This window comes from Mirounga leonina, unplaced genomic scaffold (assembly GCF_011800145.1).
Source record: "Mirounga leonina isolate KUSES-001 unplaced genomic scaffold, KU_Mleo_1.0 Mir_82, whole genome shotgun sequence".
Taxonomy (NCBI): Eukaryota; Metazoa; Chordata; class Mammalia; order Carnivora; family Phocidae; genus Mirounga; species Mirounga leonina.
This window is the reverse complement of record NW_023270825.1, coordinates 32,081,674-32,100,340: the sequence shown is the minus strand read 5'-3', so window position 1 is coordinate 32,100,340 and position 18,667 is coordinate 32,081,674. Positions and strand designations below refer to the sequence as shown.

Below are 18,667 nucleotides of genomic sequence, written 5' to 3'. Positions count from 1 at the left end.
CTCTCAAAGCTGTCATTAGTATCGTCCTTCATATTTGACTCGGGGGAGTCTCAGTTTTGCAGTTAAGAAAGCAGGATTTTAAAAATTAAGATATTTATTTGCCCAGAACAATGTTGTAAATGTGAGATGCTGGTTATATTGTCTTTTCATTATATTTCGTCCAACACTTATTTTTTCCCTTTTGGTACATGTGGGGCCACACATGGGACCACTGAGCAACGACACTGACCATAGTAGACAGCTCTCCCTGCTGGGGGTCTTACTTTCTAATACCCACATTGTTACATGATGCTCTCCAATCAATTACCAGCAAGTTCTTGAAATTTTTCAAGAAGGAAATACCCCCAAACTCCTGTAGTCATTTTGACAGAAAGGCCTTGAACCTTAACATAAGATGATGACAAAGTTCCACTTGCTGCCAAATTTGTACCTGTTGAATGGAGGAGATTTGTAAATCATAAATTCGATTCTCTTTTCCTGTATGAGTTTATTGAAACTTCTGCTGTTGTATATGATCCTGATGTGACTTCCAGACATCAACCCATTCCCTGGTAGAGAATTCATTCCCAGGCTTTGCAAGAGAGGTAACTATATCTTTTTTTGTTGTTGTTACCAGTGCCTCCTTCCCCAATAATGCAGTTCTAAAAGATGGATTTCTACAGAGTAGGATATTACAAATTTCCTTTTCATGGTTGTGGAAAAGATTTTTTTACAAATATTACAGTAAACTTTCTCATCTACCCTAGAAAAGATCCACTCTCTAAACCTGAGATAAATTCCTTTGTCAAAGTAATAAGAGGGTGATTTCACTTGCAGTCTTACTTACTAATTTATTCCATAATTTGGGCGTTAATCTTGCTGTCAGACGAATATAATCAACTTTTGGACTCAATTTCTTCCTGTTCGGGGAAGAATTTCTATAGCAAATTCCCACTTAATTGCCTCTTTTGTACACACCCACATCTTATTTTCATTTGTGCCTAGCCTAGCTCATTGCAACCTATAATTGTCCAGCTCAGTGAAGTTTGTTTTGTTTTGTTTTTTTTAAGATTTGATGCTTCCAGGTACCAAAATGATTTAGATTTAAAGTTGCAGGGGATAGTTTGTTGATATGTAAATCAAACCTGCAATACTTTGAAGCCTTCTTCATGACAGATGACTGAAATTGACCACAGTTTGATCAGCGTGGAAGTAAATGCTAATATTAGTCATTTACGGTATTCGGCTTTGTGGAAGTGGTGTGCACTCTTCCATCCTATGCTTATTTTTTCCCTTTTGCCATTGTTATCTTGGTCCAAAATGTTCTTTTTCCTTTGATGCCTAGCTTTTGGCCGCTATTCCATGGTTGTCATTCCATGAGATCTCAGGTTGAATTTTTTAAGAATTTAACCTGTCCAGGCTCTGTCCCAGACCTGCTGAGTCAGAATCCCTGGAGGCAGGACATGGGTATTTGTGCTTTTGAAAACCTTTTTGGGAGGCATTCTGATGCTCAACCACAATTGAGAACCACTATATTATTGCCTAGGTTAGAAATCTTTTGTTTGTGAATAATTGAAACCCACTCAAATTGTCATAACAAAAAAGAGAAATTTACCAGAAGAAAGCAGGAGAATTTTGTAAAACCCAAGAGCATCAGATCCATCTGAGCTTCATAAGAGACCCAAGCCTGGAAATGGAGAAGGACCCAGGCAGCTAGTCCTCACTCCCCCACATATATCCCTCTGTCTGCCTAGCTCCCTTCAGAACCTTGTGGACTTAAGGCTCTACTTCTCTCCATATATCGGCTTCCTTCTTTTTCTCTTTCTCTACTGACCACTTTTCACTGCTTAGTGAGCACTCAGGCAAACATGGTACCTTCTCAGTACCCAAGTTTATGGATCCTCAGTTCAGTGGACCAGTCCAGGCTGACTAGCATCTCTCAATCTAAATTTCTGCAAGAAGATCTGATTGGCCTAGCATACGTGATGTGCCTGCCCTTACACCAATCAGATAGCATTCTTCAAACATGGCTGCCAAGGGCCCCCATGTGTGAGCGAGTTCAGACTAGAGGCTGTTAAGATGTCTCATAGTATTTCTCTATATTTTCAGTATTCTTATTCTCCATCCTACCCTGGCATCTATGCCAAATAACTTTATTTCTGATTTCAGCCTCATTGCCAAAATTTTCACATTTAAGGAAAGTGAGAAGCAACAATGTCCATATATTAGGATGATTTAACCTTACAGATGCCACTAAGCCAAACACTGAATATACGGTCCTCTGTGTTTAGTTCTCCCTCTTATAAATATGCATCAGTTTGAATGTTGAGAAAATTAGAGCCTTGGCAAATCTGCTTCTCCCAAGTAGTAAAAGTTGAAAAGTAGTTGAGTACGATAGCGGTATAATCGCATAGTCATATTCTATGATGCATATAATTTTTTTAAAAAAGATATTTGCAAGTGATATATCTTTTTTTTTTAAGATTCTATTTATTTACTTGACAGCGAGAGAGGGAACACAAGCAGGGGGAGTGGGAGAGGGAGAAGCAGGGCATAGAATTTTAATCACCAAAATAAAGAATGTTTAAAGGAATTGAGGTGGTTTATCACAGACAATGCTGAGATGTGACTTTATAATGATCTTTTATAGGAAAGTCTTCTGCCTTACCTTTGTCTACAAAAGGGTTAAAAAAAAGAGGAAATGCTTTAGGATTGGCACAAGGCTAGTATTCGATAGTATTTTACCAATATGTTTACTTAGAAGTATTTATTAGAAATAACTTCCAGGTGTTTTGAAACATTGGAATGAGTTACCAAGGAAAGTAGAAAAGCTTTCATTCTTTCCTCTCTTTATCATCTTGCCACCATCTTACATTATCTGGGATGGCCAAAGACATCCATGATACTTGACTCTCTAAGAGATCAGAATTTGGTAGGAAATAAAATACAAAAGTGATAGGTAACACCACCACCTTTGGTGTTCAGAGATAGCTACGTGTTCTAACTTGTCCTTTTCATTTTTATAGGGCAAGAAGAGGAAAATAGGGTTCACTGTCTTTATTTTACTGCTGTGTAAACAGAGGGTCAGTCATTCCTGCTATTTAAAATTCTAATTTTGCTGGTATTTTCACCTTCAGAGAAGGTGAAAAACAACAATTTCCACTTATGGATGATGTCTTAACCTTGCAGATGCCCCTAAGATGGATTGGGCAGAGAGAATATTAAGATAAAGCACACTGTTTATGACTAAGTTAGAATTGAAAATGAATTTTGTCTCTTTAAAAGGGCAGCAAGAACTAAGGTGACTATATTTTAGTAAACTGTAATAAAAAAAGGTACAATGGATTAAAATAAATCATAGAAACATATATTAGTAAAGGTTGAGCTATAAGTATGATATAATTGGAAAAATAAAAACTAAAAGTGATAGTTGATAAATGATATCATATTAGAGTAGCTTCATCATAAAATGGCACTATCATTTATAGAATTAATTGTCAATTCCTAGGACATATCTTAAAGCATTAAAGCAGTAAGCATCTTCATAAAGTTTTGTGGAAGTCTCAACTTGAATATTTTAGGTCCAAGATACAATAGAAGCAATCTGTAAGTAATCCAAGTAATTTGTAAGCTTATGATAAGTATTGTATTGATAAGTATTGTATTATCTAGGGTCTTCGGTGCAGGTAACCAGTCCAATGGAATTTCTTGATTAAGGTAATTGAGAAGTCTAGGGGGTGGATCTAACTGGGTTTCCAACAGTGTATCATTGTTTCTAGTGCTGTTTCTATCTCTCTGCTCTGCTTTCCTCCTGTTAGTTTTAATCTTAGCAGGTTCTGCCACATGGTGACAAAGTGGCTTCCCTAGTCCTCATCACTTAGGATCTCAAAAGGCATGGGGTCCTTTTTCTTTCTGCCTTTAAGTCAGTACCCCTAAAGAATCCATCTGACCCACTGGATTACTTGCATACCCCTGTGGCAGAAAGATAGGGGCCCCAAAGGTGGGGCTGGGACAGTTCTCCAAAGGAAAGGAAGCCTTTTGTTACCAGAAAAGGGGGATGGGGTGTTGAGTAGGCAGAAAGAACAGCTGTCCACCCATACATTACACAACTGCATGTCAGACACTTTCACATCCTTGGCAAAAAAAAAAAAAAAAAGGAAAAGAAAAGAAAAGCCTTCAGGAACGAAAATGAAATGACAGCTTCCAATATTGTATGTAGTGAAAGAAAAAATTCAAGGTGCTTTTTAATATTCTCTCATCCCTGGAGTTACAACTAATTGTGACTTCCTCCTTGCTTCCAAATATTTTGCTTGCTTGCCTCTTTTCTCTGTCCCTTGGTTATCTTCCTTCTACAGATCTAGCTTCCTGAAATAGGGTGTGAACATTTGAAGACAGAACTTTGTCTTTCTTTATCTTCAGTGCCTCATCCGGTGCCTGGGACACAGAAGCCACTTGATGCTTACTGAAACATATGCGCTGCTTACGTTAGGAAAAGAATAATTTTTAAAAGTTTACTAGGCAAGGGCTTTAGGGAAAGGCCTTAATCTCCACGAGGAAGGGTTTTCCCTAAGCAGCTCTTGGCTTCTCTGCTTCCTCATCACTCCTTCTCAAGGGAAGTGGAATGGTTCATTTGACTGGTGAGTCTGGAATAAGGAAGGAACTTAAGGAAGGTATGGTGCTCCACCAGCCACAGAGGCATTGGGGCCACTCCCTAATTTAGTTCGGGGGGAGCCCACTCTTGCGTGCTCCCAAGCCGTATCTTCTACTTCCTCTGTTTCTTTTGATGGGTTCAGAATTCAGGTGGGAAAGGTGTATAACTTAATGGTCCCCTCAATCCTCACAAAAAATGTTTAGAAAGATCCTGTATTTGTCTTTGAATATGTGTAGAGAATGGATCTAAAAACTAAATATCTTGGCTTTTTATGTGTTCTTTATTTATATCCTATCTTTTTCCAAAACAGATTTAAGATGGCTTCATCTTCACCATGGTAATCTAATCCATGACATTCAAAAGCCGCAAGGACAGAAAAAGAATTTTCTGAGACACCCTGAAGCACAACTTCATTTGATATGGTTTCCTAGCCTAGATTATAATCAGAAAGTCACTGATGCCTTTTGTTGTTTTTCAGCAAAAAAAGATCTTATTCCTCCTCCTCTACCCCTTCTCATGATGAATAGCTTCACCAGTTACCCCGTCACTAAACCCCAATCCTAGGAATCAATGTAGATTTCCTTTCCTCTCTGCTGTCCCTTCCCCCCAACATCTATTCCATGATCAAAATTTCTCTCCTCAGTACCTCACATATCCAGCCATACATCCAGTGTCTAAGTTCATACCTTGAATTTTCTCTCACCTGGACTGGTCCAGCACCCCCCCCCCCCCCGCCCCGCCATTCTGTAGTTCTTATTCCCTCTTCTGTACTGTGGCCAAAGTGTTCTTTCCAATGCAACAGCGTGATTGTGTTACTGTTGTATTTGAAATCCCTCAGGGTCTTTTTACTGCCTCTAGGATTAAGTCCAAACTCCTTAGCATACATACAGGGACCTCAAGGGTCTGGCAGCTGCGAGTTCTCCAGCCATATCTCCTTGAATGTTTTCTCTCTCGGCCTCATTTCTCCATTACCCACCTCCTCCCCCAAACACACACACTAGAGTCATTGTGAAGTACTCAGAGTACCTCTTAGGGGCTAGGCTATTTCACATTTTGGGGTTGCATTGCTGCTCTTCTGCCTATAATTTGTGCCTTCTAGCCTCCCCCAAAACTGACTCAGCTGTCAAGACTCAACCAGAGTGCCCCTCCTCTCTGAAGCCTTTTTTGACAACTCACCTTTAGGAAGAAGCAAGCGGTCTCTTCTTTGTGTGCACTTCTGTGCCTTGTTGTTCTCAACACATTTCTTTTTTTCTTTCTTTCTTTCTTTCTTTCTTCCTTTCTTCCTTTCTTCCTTTCTTCCTTTCTTCCTTTCTTCCTTTCTTCCTTCCTTCCTTCCTTCCTTCCTTCCTTCCTTCCTTCCTTTCTTTCTTTCTTTCTTTCTTTCTTTCTTTCTTTCTTTCTTTCTTTCTTTCTTTCTTTTATGAATTGTTTGCAACACTGTTTGCCTCCAGTAGACGGAAAGGTCCTGGGCACCAAGCCCAAGTCCTGCTCCTTCCATTGTCTCTGACACATAACATGGTACCTGACACTCAAGGACCATCCCAGAGATGTTTGTTGACTAAATGTGTGTTTATACATGTGAATGAACAGCAGCGTAGGCATTTTTGTTAGCAGTATTCCTCTACTTCCTACAACTTTGAGGATGTAGAATTAGCTACTCCCACAGAATGGGCGGGCGCTCAGTGTTGCAAAGATTTGGCCTTAAGAAGCAGGCTTGGGAACAGGAGCAGGCTCTGCTTTACAGTAATTTCCACTACTGATGTTAGCAGCCTCTGTTCCTTGCAGGGTTGAGAGGACTGTTGGTCACTCTGGGCCTCTATCTTATAAACATGCACACGGTAGGATTGCATGGGAGCCCAAGTAGAGGATATCTGTATGGATTGAGAGTGGACTTTGAAGCTTTAGAGAGCCTCTTCTTTCTGGAGTAGTTTAACTACTCATCTCCCCAGAGCAGAGATGAAATAAAAGAACTTGCTCAGTATCCCACCCAGGCTGCGAAAACCAACAGGGCAAGAGAGAAGTTAAGAAGCGAGGACTGCTGGCAGAGTCAGCCAGTATTTACTAGGTGGCCCTAGCCTGGCCTGTGCTGTAGAAGGGCACTGACGAGTTAAGCAAGAAGGACAGTCCGAAGAGTTTACAGTCCAAAGTGATTAACATCACTAAAACGAGTAGACCTTATGTGTTGGGTTCTGATGATAAATGTAGGCTACTTTTATTTTTTGATTATATAAAAATAGAAGATACTCTGCAAAGCACAATTTCCTTACAGTTTATAGTGGCTAAAAAATGAAGAGTCCAGGGTATGCTCATGGTCTAAATCAGAGAGTGCAGGTTGGTTCCCACTGGGTCAGAGTCATATGACATTTTCAAATTCAGGAAATTTTTAATAAAAATTCAGATTTCTTGCTTGTGGTTTCTGCCCAGCTCTTAAATCTATTTGACTTTGTGATCTCAGGCCTAAATGATTCACACATGACTTAGTGGTTGCGGGAAGACTGTACAAAGGCTTTCAACTTTGGATAAGTGGATTCTCATATAAACACAGAGAATATCTAACTTACTTGTGAGTTCCTAGGCATAATGCATAGGTTTATTTAAAAACAAACCAAAAAAATTGAAGATTCACATTGCCTTTGTTTCATAGTTTAGATCCGGGACCCACGAACATTTTCTGTAAAGGGCCAGATAATAAATATTTTCAGTTTTGCATCGCAGGTCATATGGTGTTTGTTGTAGCTACGCTGCCCCTGTAGTGTGAAAACCGCCGTAGACAGTACATGAACAAAGGAGTGTGGCTGTGTTCCAATAAAACTTTATGGGGCGCCTGGGTGGCTCAGTTGCTTAAGCGACTGCCTTCGGCTCAGGTCATGATCCTGGAGTCCCGGGATCGAGTCCCGCATCGGGCTCCCTGCTCGGCGAGGAGTCTGCTTCTCCCTCTGACCCTCCTCCCTCTCATGCTCTCTGTCTCTCATTCTCTCTCTCGCAAATAAATAAATAAAAATCTAAAAAAAAACAAAACAAAACTTTATGAACACTGAAATTTGAATTTCATATAATTTTCATGTCACAAATTTTTTTTTTTTGCCTTTTCTCCCCATTATTTAAAAATGCAAAAACTTCTTACCTCATGGGCCATTCAAAGAACAGGAGGCTGACTTCATCTGGCCTGTAGGTCAAATGGACATTAGATGATTGTCATTGTCAAGTCTTGGTCTTAGGCTTTTTAGACTGGACTAGCCCCAAAGGAACAAGCTAGGGTGTTCTGCCCTTTGTGTAGTGCAAGGGAATTCTCCTTTCCTCACTTTTTCATATTCAGAGGGGGCTGGATCGATGTCCTGCTTGAACATGGAAGTGCCAGGTTGCTCACCTTGCATTTCCCAAAGCGTCAGAGGCCAGTCTATATTTCAGACAGCCCAGGTGATGAGTGAGCCTTGTGTTTTCCATGAGGAACTCTATCCCTAAGCATCTATATCCCAGCCATACTTGTGCAGGGAAAAGGCTAAAATCTATTAATATCCTAGCTAGAAAGAAAACTATAAAATTACACATATATGCAAGCTTGTGTGTATTCTGCAGTTCAAAGTGTAGTCAGCAAAAAAAGCATGCATGCTATTGCACTGGGAGGAAATCGGTGTCTTTGAAATCAAATACCCTCCCGTTGGCATATCCAGGCTTGAAACCCTGCTGCAGCTTTTAGCTTCCACCACATGTTTACATTGGAAATCTCTCTGTGCGCATATAGAGTTTGTTCTCTTATGAAATCATGTCTCTAGGGAAGGATAATTTAAAGCCATTTCCGTTTGTTATGTCTGAGCTGAACTAGACTATTAGGGCTTGTTAACGCTGGATAAACTTGAGCCCTATAACTGCCTTCATCTGCAGATTATAGAATCTGTCCAACAAATTGCATTCTGATGTTTTCAGATGAAGGCTAAGCAAGCAAGGGCCTTTTAATTTATATTCTATCACCATGGTTGTCTTAGGAATCACAGTTTTGACTTTCATGCCTACTTGGTAGAGCATAGATGATATAACTCTTGAATGGGCCAAATCCAGAAGTAACTGAGACACTAAACGACATCTGCATGCTGCTATAGCAGAGCAAGCAACGGCTGGCCATCAGGAAACTGCTGGCTAAGCACCTTTCTTCAGAGTATCTCCCTTCCCCCAGCTTCAGCATAAATCAGGGTTAGGTCCACTGAAATAGCGTGTGTGGTCTGCATTTAGAAATTTCATTTGAAAATTATATTGTGGCAACCATGAGACAGATGGATAAAGTAAAACAAGTTTTCTTTAGGCTCATGTTAAGTAAATAGAATTATGTGAGGATAGACAGTTTCCCTGGTGGAGTGAAGGGGAGGTGATGGTTGCCCCAGGGTAGCTAACTCCCTCCACCTCCCTTCATCAAACCCACTAAACACACATACCCTAATGCTGACATTTAAGTATTTGGCTTATTATGATCCTCCATTTTAGATAGTGGGATATTAGAAGATAGAAATCGCATCTGTTTGGCTTCTTTTTTAAAAAAAAAATCTAGCAGACGGGCTCCTGGGTGGCTCAGTCAGTCAAACGTCCAACTCTTGATCTCAGCTCAGGTCTTGATTTCAGGGTTGTGAGTTCAAGACCCACACTGGGCTCCATGCTGGATATGAAGCCTAGTTAAAAAAAAAAAAAAAAAAATTTTTTTTTCTAACTCTAGCAGAGCTGCCAGCATAGCTTCCATCAAGTCTTGAGTAGGATGGTACTGGGCAGTAGGGTGACGATGGACTATGGCATCTCCTAACTCTAGAATAAAGAAATCTTCTCGTTGTGGCTCCAACCTTATTAATGGTGCCTTAGCTGAATTCAGCTCTTTTCAGTAAGCCTGTTGAAGTCCAGAGGTTGATTGTGGGGGGGTAGGGTGGGATGGGAGAGAGAGACAAATGAAATGTGGACCTTCTCAAAAGGTGACCGTGTATATGAATCACCCTAATCAAGCCCAGATTCAAAGAATGCCAGAAATGAAGGGCAGATACAGAATGGAGACATTGAAACTGGGCTTTGGGTGGGAATGAGGGATTTGACTAGCAGGAGGAAGGAGAATCTGTTAGACTGAGAGAACAGCATAAACAAAATTCCAAAAGTAGGAAAGTTCAGAATGTGGAGGGAGCATGGGAATATACCCTCCCCCTGCCTTCTTCCTTCCCTCTTTTCTTTATTCAATAATTATTTAATGAACACCTGTGGTAAACCACACAGACACGGCCACTGTCCACACAAAGCTTACAGTCTAAAGGAGGAGACAGCCATGAATCAAAGAAGCCCAAAGTAAATGACAGATTACAGCTGTGATCCTTACCTCAAAGGTGAGTGTGCTTTGGCTAAGAGAGAGCATTACAGGAGAATTTTACATACTTCCCAGGACTTTGCTGGGGAGATGTCCTGTGGCTAGAGGGGTAAGTAGGTGTGGGTTAGGGGACAGCATTGCATGAAAACAGGTCAGAGTGCACACTGCCCATATGAGACACTCTGAAAGTGAGGATATGTGCCATCTTAGGTGCAGCTGTCTGGAGAGTTAGGAAGCACACCAGGATAGGGAATTGGTCCTCATTCTATGAGTAAAGGGAAACCATTGACTTGTTTCAAGCAAATAGTGGGTTGAAGTGTGAGATTTGCTTTTTGGAAAGGTCGCTCTGGCTGCAGAAAAAAGAATTAGAGGCATGGGGTTGGGGGGACACCCAGGAAGTCCCAGTGGGAAGCAGATGAGATTTTCCAGATGGCATATTCGGGTTGTTTGCCCTGGGGTAATGGTGGCGGCGAGGAAGTGAAAGGAATGAATTCAAGGGCTGAATATGAGCTTGGTCTTGGACTTTGTTGAGTTTGAGGTGCCTTTAAGACACTGAGAAGATATACCAGGAAGATATAGGGGTCTGGGCTGGAGATACACATTTCAGAGTCATCTCCCTGTAGATGGGATTCAAACCCTGAGTGTGGATGAATAAATGTTAGTTGAATGAATGAGCGATAGAATGAGTCAGGGGATGAGATTGGGTGAAGAGAGAACATAGAATAAGAAGAGGGCCTAGGGTGCCTGGGTGGCTCAGTCGTTAAGCGTCTGCCTTCGGCTCAGGTCATGATCCCAGGGTCCTGGGATCGAGTCCCACATCGGGCTCCTTGCTCAGCGGAGAGTCCGGTTCTCCCTCTCCCTCTGCCCCTGCTTATGTCCCCTCTCTCACTGTGTCTCTCTCTGTCGAATAAATAAATAAAATCTTTAAAAAAAAAAAAGAAGAAGAAGAAGAAGAGGGCCTAAACAGCTATGTGATGCTGTATTTCTGTAACTATTCATTATCACTTGGGAGGATGCCAAAGCAAATTATTTGTCCTGTGGCTATTCCTCATGCCTCATATGGACACGTTCTAAAAGCTAACAAGTACCTGGGAAATGACCAGGCCACTCCCTTGCCCACATGGAGATACCTCTCCTAAAACCTTCCAACGAAGATGGTTGTTTGGAGTGTAGAACACTCCTTTCCAAAGAAGTACCTAGGTTCCTAGGCTGATGCCACCAGAGACTCCAACTGATCCTAATTGACCAGGGCCCTTTCTAAGGGGCATTAAGTTCAAAAGGACATTGGATTACCAGAACAGCTTTCCCTCACTGCTGCCTTGGGAATGGGCCTGGGGACTCCTCTCCACTCTCTTCCCATCCCTCTCACCAGGCACTGAGAGACAGGACTGCCTACCTTGTTGTGATTGGGAGGGGCTTACTGGTTTCGGAGGGGGGTGGTCTTCAGGGGTTTCTGGGACCCCTAGCAGTGCAAGCTCTCTGAGGCTCTTCTAGGTCTGCACCTGAACCCATTCACTCCTTTTTATCCTTTCTGAGGACCCCAAGGATTGGCCTGCCTGTGACCTTTGCTTTTACTGTCAGCAGGTAGGAATCTGATGGTGCTATTTCTTTCCCCATGCTTAGCCTACAAAGTATTGTCATAAAAACTTTTCTCATCTTTCTAGTTCCTAAAGCAAGCACACAACTCTGGATGTTTCTAAGGTTTTTAATTACTAGCAATGTCAGAAAGTGGGTTGAGAACAAAACAACTCCATCTGGCCTCTTCCCTAACCTCTCCTTATTTTGTGTTGTTTTCCTGAGATCTAGGATGAACACATATCCCAATTTCTGAGGCCTGTTCTGGTTTATGCCTAATGTCTTTGGCATAATTGCCAGTAGCACCTCCTTTACCTCTAAAAAATATAGGGGATAAATTATGGTCACCCTATTTAAGCCCATAGAGAAAGATAAAGTGATGAATTGATGGTAGTGGTAGGTTCACAAAAGATTGAGATCACCATAGTCTAGTGAGATCATATGAACCTGAGTAGCTTCCTTGGCACTTGGGCAAGATGAGATCAAAGACCAGGGTTGAGAAAGGTGGGTTTCCAGGCAACCATGGGGTCAACAGCAGAGAGGATAAAAATTTGGAAGCAGAGGTGGAGCCAGGTTATAACAGAACAGAGAGCGGGGTGTTGAGGGGCATGGGCCTTGGCCACTGTTGTCTGGTTGTTGGAGCAGGAGGAACAGAGCACAGAACTGTCAACATTTCACTTAAAATTTTTCTGAAAAGCTGCCACTTTGGGGGAATGGTTCAGGAAGACTTTCCCTGTGTCCACATAGCTATGTTTCTAATAATAGGTTTCTGGGAAGCTCAGGCCACCCAACTGGTGTAACCATGTGGGGTAACCCAAGCCCACGGGTCTCTAAGGGATGTACTTCAATCACGTGTACACAATATAAGAACCACCTGTGAAGTTAAACAAAAAACAAGTATGTGATCCTTTCTCATCACCACTTCCATGACACAAAAAACTTTACAAGTGTTGACTATAATGGTAATGTTTTCTTGACAAAGAGATGACTTGGAAAGTAGTGAAGAACTTAGAAAAAGGAGCCATAGTCACTACTGTTTGTGGTACAGTAGATGTAGTGTGCCTATTATAAGAACTTTTGCATATTCTAATAATGATTTTAACTGGGCCCTTGGAAGTTTAAAAGCCCCCAAACCTTCTGCTGTCTGGTGGGGAAGGTAAGTCAGGCCAACCCTTGGGAACTTGCAGGCTAGCCTCTGGAATCACCTATGATTTGTGTGAGAAAAAGACAACTCAATGGTGAACTCAAGACTGAATTTTGAATTCAGAGTCCCATTTCAGGTTCTGAGGTCTGAAATGCCTTTGTGTAAGCCTTTTGGTCTCCGAGTGACTCAGTTTCCCTTTCTGTAAAAGGAGAAGATAATCCCAGTATGAGAGTAGTATCTGAGTACCTTTCAGCATTTAGGAAAAATTCCAGTGAAGGCTGTGAACTCTCTGGCTGCAGGGGGGACCGTGATGTACAGGGAAGAGGACTCTGTCTCATCACTGGAGGGGTGCAGGCTGCCGCCAAGGGGATCCCACTCAGGAATAGTAGAGCCGGCATTCCTGTTTTGGTGATCCTCGTTCAAATATGTTTTTACATCCCACTTCTTCTTTTGCCTGGTGTTTGGAGACACAATTTTTTGTTTGTTTGTTTAACTCTTTGTATTGTGTAAAGAAAACATTAATACCAATCCTACTGAGTAATATCCCCAGAGTCAGCTGAATGTTCATATAAAGAACGACATTGTTAGAGTAGCTACATATGACAGTCCATTAAATAGCTCTGCATTTCCCAATTGTTGGTTACTGAGGGTTTTTTCTATTTTTTACTATCATAAAAAACATTGTAATGACTATCCTTTTACATACAGATTTCCAAACTTGTCTATCTCCTTAAGATACATTCCTGCAATGATATTGATGGGCATGTTTCTGTTTTTATATGTACCGCCAGCTACCTGTCAGGAAGGTATCAGTTTGCATACCTACACTGGGGGGTTACATTTGTTTTCAGTCTTTGTGAACCTCTTATATGAAAATGATATCTGGGCGCCTGGGTGGCTCAGTTGGTTAAGCGACTGCCTTCGGCTCAGGTCACGATCCTGGAGTCCCGGGATCGAGTCCCGCATTGGGCTCCCTGCTCGGCAGGGAGTCTGCTTCTCCCTCTGACCCTCCTCCCTCTCATGCTCTCTGTCTCTCATTCTCTCTGTCTCAAATAAATAAATAAAATCTTTAAAAAAAAAAAAAAAAGAAAGAAAATGATATCTTATAGTTGATTACATTTGCTTTCCTTTGATTGCTAGAGAGATTGAGCATCTTTTGTATGTTTGTTGCTGTTTGTATTTTTCCTATTGTGACTTACTTGCTTAGTGCCATCTGAAAACTCTGGGAGTGTTCTGGTCTGGTTGGTCCATGGAATGCAGGGCCCGGACTATAAATTATTTGTCAGGTAGATTGCAAGATATGAAAGCCTATAGTAAAGAAAAAAATTAAAACCATTAGAAAGATATTTTAAGAATATTCTATGACTTACTATACCGTGACATTTGAGTATCCTAAACAAAAGAAGACATTCACAACGCTAATTGGAGACGCCGATTCTAGAATTCTAGAGAAGGTGTCCCTGGGCTGTGCCCCTCTGCTGCGGTCCTAGCAAGCAGTGCCCGAATTCTTGGAAACCTCTGCAGAGGAGCTGCCAGTCAGGAGTACCCCACCTGCTGGAAGCTGCCATCAGCCAGCCTCTGAGTTTTATGATGCGTCTGAAGTGGAAGTTTTACTGAATCCTCTCTCCAACTCACAAAAAACCATGGGGGCAGAGAAGAAAAAGAGAAGTCACCAACAGGAATAAGCAGACCTGTCTGAGGGTGGGGAATTGGCTACTCCATGGGGCAGCGGGAGAGTAAACTACAAAAGACATAAAGCACACCTCGCTTTAATCCCTTCCATCTGCCCAGGGCCCCCCGAAAGCTCATAAAATCTCCCTTTCTGGGTGATTGGATTCCTTTTAGCTCACGGGAAGGCAGCATGTTTTGTTGTTTTGGGGGACGGTTCCGGGGGGGTGGTGGTTGTGCATGGCAATCACTGGGGAGAATGAAGACGAAACCCCCTCTGTCCTTGCTTCTGGGTGCTGAGTGGTGAACACCAACAGCTGCTGCCTGGAAGCACAGGGGGGCTGGGCAGGAGCCTCGCAGCAGAGCCTGGCAATGACCTCCTGCAGAAGCCATGCGGATCTGCGTGGTTTTTCACCTTTTGAGGGCTCCTCTTGGCTAACTCAAGGGAATCATTTTGAATGCTGCTGGCAAAAATGTTGCTGAAAGTTGTGGGTGGTGGGTGGTGTGTTTTTTATTTCTCTAAAAAGAGTGGTTGTTCATCTCTGCCAATATTTAGAAGCTGGAACTGTCTGTTCTTTTTGTTTGAAATAGAGACAGTAGGGACGGGTCCTTTCAGAGACTGGAAGGAGAAAGAAAAAAAAAAAAACCCACAGTTTGCCTTTGGCCTGGGTACTTTTTAGTTGTTTACTTTTTACCTTTCTCTGTGTTTATAGGCTGCTGGGGAATGCTGGGCAGCCTGGGCTGGGCTCCTTGGTCTTGAACAACAAACAAACAATCCCCCCCAAATTCTTCAGCAGTTAAAAGAGGAATCTCCTAAAATTCATCTCATCTTCCTCGTTCTTGACTTCCTGGTGAAGGTAGAGGTGAAAATGCTCTTACTCATTCTTCTCCATCCAGTGGCCCAGCTGCCTTTCGGGGGCCTTGTCTCCTTCTTCATCCCCCCCCCCCCTGCCGCCCCAAACACACTCTTAAACTCAGCTGCTTCCCGGCCCCCAGCTCAGGGGCCTGCCTGTTGGGCTTCTCTACATTGCAGGTGCCACTCCCTCTCCTGGAATGCTTTCTTTACACCCTTCCCTGCTGAAGTCCTCTGGCCATATAAGGCTGTCCTAAATGCGCTGAGGCTTCCCTTCCATGGCTGACATCCCTGAGAGCAGGGAGCAACCTTGGGTGTGTAACACAATGCCTGGAGGGCGGTGAGAGTGGGGACCTTAGTATCCGCAGTGGCAGGAGTAACAGTAATAATGGTAATATGCTCTATGGGGCACATGCCACGTGCTAGGCACTGTCCCATGTGTTTCTCTCATGTATTATCCCTAATCCTCCCAGTTATCCTACATCATAGGTGGTATCATCTCCAGCTCGAAGATGAGGAAATTGAGGCTTAGGAGTTAAGAAACTCAGCCAGCGTCATACAGCTAGCAAATGACCGGACCAAAGTTGGAATGCAGATCTTACTCATTTCCACTCTATTTCCTGGTCTCTCCTTAGATGCTCAGGAAATATCTCTGGATTGAATGAATGGCCCTGAAATTGTTTTCTGAGCCTGGGGAAGTCTTTCTGATGGCTTTTATGCTTGGTCCTTTAGCTGGGTTCCCTAGACCCTTAGTCGCTCTCCTTCTATACCTGATATCATCCTGTCTCCTGGTTTCCCTCTAGGAACCATACCTTCTCATCATGTTATAGCTCCAGGGCTGGGGATGGAGCAAAGGGTAGCCTCCTTGTCTCACATGTCTACTTTCCTCGAACTAGCCTTTATTTCCCTGATCTCTTTTCAGTCACCCTAAATAAATTAGGGTAAATTAAATGAAGTCACTGTTTTTATAGATCCAGAACAGTTGAAGATCAGCCATATCAATATGGGTCAAGCTAATACAGGGCCTCTGTCAGAGGCCATAAGACAATGCCTGCAAACTTCCCTCACGGAATAAGAATTAAATACATATAATACATATAAATGACCCCTAGTGCCTGGTATGTAGTGAGTTCCCCAAAAATGTAAATGTTAGCTCTCGTCATGTTTATTAATCCTTGAATGGGGTACTAAAATTCCTAAAAGGGGGTGAGACTAGGGAAATACATTAAGATTAATAATTGCTACAACAACTAATATTTAATAACTATATGCCAAGCACTGTTATAGGAATTTTTCATGTGTTGACTCATATTCTTAATATTTTTTGTGGGAGAAGCAAAAAAAAAAAAGAGAATCTTTTTTTTTTAATTAACATATAATGTATTATTTGTTTCAGGGGTACAGGTCTGTGATTCATCAGTCTTACACAATTCAGTGCTCACCATAGCACATCCCCTCCCAATGTCCATCACCCAGCCACCCCATCCCTCTCCGCACCCCCCTCACTCCAGCAACCCTCAGTTTGTTTCCTGAGATTGACTATGTTATGGTTTGTCTCCCTCTCTGGTTTCATTTTATTCGTTTTATTTCATTTAGGAGAGAGAATCTTAAGCAGGCTCCACGCCCAGCATGGAGCCCAACGCCGGGCTCGATCTCACAACTCTGAGATCACGACCTGAGCCGAAATCAAGAGTCAGACCAACTGAGCCACCCAGGCGCCCCTTGACCATATTCTTATAACATAATTATAATTCTCACAACAGTCTGATTATGTGGGTACCATCACCAGCCTCATTTCCCAGGTAGGGTGGTGGAGACAACAGAGAGGTTAATTTGGGGAGCTTGGGTCCCAGCTTCTGGTCCTGGAGCTCTTTCATAATCATCCCACTCTGAAAAATACTAAGCCTAGGGCCTAATGGAAACCTAATAGAAAAGTACTATACCAAACCCTTCTCATTCTTATCTGTCATTTGTATTTTCAGGGGACTGAGTGTATCTGTGAAAGCCCTCTGGTGCTCTTGCACGTCCCCAGGCACCGCCAGGAGGAGGGAGGGCAACCCAGAGACGTCCGCATTCTTGGGCAACAACTCAAAATGGGCAGGACCTCTGTGCACCAAACCCAGCTTCGCCAAACCAGCATTTCCCAGGTGCCAGGCTGCTGCAAAAACCTGAATTACCACAGTTGAGGCTGTTTTGTGAGGAAAGGTTTTTGGTACAAAATTGTTTTTCATATTCAGCCACCCCTACCGGTCTCATTACCCTTGAGACTGCAAAATACCATGCCTTCATCTTTATAGAGACCAAAACAAAGCCTAGAGATAAACTCAATATTTGCAGCCCTTTTTAAAAAATAGGTACTATGCACTGAGCAAATATTTGGTGAATGAACATAGGTGATTAAACAGTCAGTAAAAAGAAATGTATACAGCCACACATTCCATATTTGCTTAGGAAATGCACACATCTATAAAAGGAATTTCATACATAAACTTTATGATACAGTTATGTGTGTATATGTGTTACTCTATCATATTTTATTTTAATTCTATTTATCCATTTTCTACATGCTCCCCAGTGTGGAGATGGACCACCTTCAGGGGCGCCGGCTCCCACTCCCGCATGCTGTGCTCTGCTCCCCTTGCCGTTTTGCTTGGCACCCTGTGGCTCACAGAGCTCTGTGGTTCAGGTCGGAGGGCTAGGAGCAGGGGAGCAGAGCAGGTGTCATCTCTGAATGGTAAACGTGATGCTCTATCTCAGTGTTTCCAGCAGCCTTGTCACCTACCAGGGAGCCCCCGAAACGGAGACTGGTGGCGGTGGCGGTGTGAATTGTCTCTGTGTGATGTCTCTGTGCGTGAGGTCTCAGTGTGTGCGGAAGGTAGAGGTGCCGTCTTACGAAGACTCCGAGCCTGCCCTTCACTGTCATGCTTCTGCGTGCCCACACGTGAGACGGACATCGCTTGAACTGACAGAGCTCGTGGAAGAAGAGGTCAAATCGATGCTGTGTTAGGGTGAGCTCTGCTGGGAAAAGCCCGCGCCGGCGGGCTGCCGGCTTGTTTGCACGCACGCACTTGTTTGCACGCACGCACTTGTTTGCACGCCCGCACGCGCCCTGAGTGAGAGCGGGGATGCGCGGCTTCTGTCTCCAGTGCCCAAGCACAGTGTGTGGCAGAGGAAAGGTCTGCTCAGTACCTACTCCAGCTCGGCTTCACCATCCCGCGCTCCTGACTCCTTCTCCTCCCCCTGCCTCCAGCTGCCCCCTCTCTGGACCGCACCCCCTTCGTTTGTCCCTTGCCCCCGCCCCGGCTAGCCCACTCCCCCGCCTGGCGCTCCCCTGTCCCCTCCCTCCGCCACCACTCGCCCCGCATGGGCCTCCGGAGGGCCCCGTCTTGACTCAAGACACCCATTAAACAAAGTGAGACACTAGCAGTCACTGGGCACTTTGTGAGGAGGGCCAATTAGAGGCCAGCT

The 18,667-nt window shown here is 43.2% G+C and overlaps 1 protein-coding gene across 5 annotated transcripts in view; it reads left to right on the top strand.

Annotated features, from left to right (window-relative positions):
* The window catches only part of RAD51B (RAD51 paralog B), a 561,756-nt gene that overhangs the window by 448,541 nt on the left and 94,548 nt on the right, over positions 1-18,667 (top strand). For 2 of the 5 annotated variants that reach the window (XR_004677087.1, XR_004677088.1), the window contains exon 9: positions 17,957-18,185. The exons of the other annotated variants lie outside the window; for them this stretch is intronic. The gene's annotated coding sequence lies outside the window, so the exon portion shown is untranslated. The remainder of the gene's footprint in view (positions 1-17,956; positions 18,186-18,667) is intronic. 5 annotated transcript variants of the gene reach the window in all.